The sequence below is a fragment of the Castor canadensis genome, chromosome 8, assembly GCF_047511655.1.
Source record: "Castor canadensis chromosome 8, mCasCan1.hap1v2, whole genome shotgun sequence".
Taxonomy (NCBI): Eukaryota; Metazoa; Chordata; class Mammalia; order Rodentia; family Castoridae; genus Castor; species Castor canadensis.
In genome coordinates, this window is record NC_133393.1 from 87,505,037 (window position 1) to 87,507,188 (window position 2,152).

A 2,152-nucleotide genomic window follows, 5' to 3' on the forward strand; every position below is an offset into this window, starting at 1 on the left:
GTCTGCATAAAATATTCAGTTAAATATGTACTTTATGTGTATAATTGCCAAATAATAAAGTTTATTATCAAAATGAAATTGTTCTTTGGTTAAATTAATTAAAACTCTTTCCTTTTAAGATAGAGTTTATTGTATTTATTTTTTATAATTTATTATCTATGATTTAAAAAAAAATTAGAATCTGTTTCTAGTCCTTTAGGGTTTTTTCCTAATACTAGGATTTGAACTCAGGACCCTACATTGCTAGGCAGGTGCTCTACCCCTTGAGCCACACCCCTAGCCCTTGTTTTAATTCTTAAAGGATATTTGGAGAAATAACTGTTTATAATTTAACTTCTAATTAAGGCAATTTATTTTCTTCTAAAGTGATAAAAGCAGATTTTAATCAAGAACTATTGCAATAGGAGAAAAAGATTCTGAGCACAACACAGACAAGTGGAGATTTATCACCAAGAGCAGGGTGGGGAACCAGTGGATGGAAAATTACTAAGAAGAAACATCAGGGGAAGGGGGAGTCTAGGTAAACAAAACAAATGGATCCTGCAGAAATTTGGCCTGCATGATCCAATATCACTTGAGGGGGAGACAGGAATGAGGGATTTAATCGGCTATCTAAACCAATTTAGCAGGATTCTTGCTGCAGCTGGGTAATATAAGCCTAATAAGGTCATCCTCTGAAAGCTGAGGTATGGAGGGCTTAGAGGAGCCTGACTGGGGTTTGGTCTAGGAGAAAGTCTTTGTTAGTCCCTCCTCTTATTCGTGGTTAGAAGAAACATTCTTTTTGAATAATAAAAGTCTGTTTCACATTCAGTCTAATTTCTTATCCTTTTTATAAAATGCTGGATTTGATCTACTAATATTTTATTTAAGACTTTCGTGTCTCTGTTCATGAGGGATATTGGTCTGCAGTTTTCTGTTCTTGTAATATCTTTGGTTATTGGTATCATTGTAATGCTGGCTTTATTTAGAGAGTTGCTATTGAAGAATGCAACTAAAAGTTGGTTTTTGAAAAGGTAAACATCAACACACCCTGAACTATACTCAATTAAGTCAGAAATGAAAGAGGAGTCATTATAACTAATACCACAGAAGTTTAAAGAATCACAAGTATGTACTATGAATAATCATATGCCAACAAGCTGAAAAACTAGATAAATTTGGGCTGGGGATATAACTTAGTGCCTAGCATGCACAAGGCTCTGGGTTCAATTACCAGTACTACAAAAAAGAAAAGAAATAAATTCCTAGGCAAATACAACCTTCCAGGACTGAATCATATAGAAAATATGAACAGATCAATAGTAAAAATATTGAAGCAGTAATCAGAAGTCCCCCATCAAAGCAAAGCCCAGGAACTGACAGCTTCACAACAGGATCATACTAAACATTTAAAGAACAAGCCCATCCTTCTCAAACTCTTCCAAAAGATGAAGGGGAGGGAATGCTTCCAAACTCTTTTTATGAGACTGACACTACTCTGATGTCAAAATCAGGTAAGGACATTACAAGAAAAGAAATTTATGAGCCAGTATCTTTGATGAACACAGACGTACAAATCCTAAAATGGTCACCATGATCAAGTAGTATTTATCTCTGGGTGATAAGGATGGCTCAATATATGCAATGTAGCACATTAACAGAATGAAGGACAAAAAGCATATGATTATCTCATTAGAGGCAGAAAAGTATCTTACAAAATTAAAATCTAAAAATGAGTTAAAGACTTAAATATAAGACCAGAAATTGTAACACTACTAGAGGAAAACAAAACAACATTGAACTGGGCAATGTACTCATGGTTGAACACAGAGCCCCACATTCTAGGCAAGTGCTTTACTACTGAGCTCCACCCCCACCCCCTTTTATTTTTTGAGACAGGCTCTGGCTAAGTTGCCCAAGATGGCCTGGAACTTGTGATCCTCCTGCCTTGGCCTCCTAAGTAGCTGGTATTACAGGTGTATAACATGTAACACCTTTAACATGTCAGTCAAAAAGCACAGGCAATGAGACAGAGACTCAGTTCGGGGGAGAAATGTAACTGGATAATCTGTTATCTTTTCAATTAAAAATATACTTAAAATTTTAAAAACAAAAAAGCACAGGCAACAAAATCAAAAGATTTTCCATCCCAAAGAAAACAACACTGCAGAGT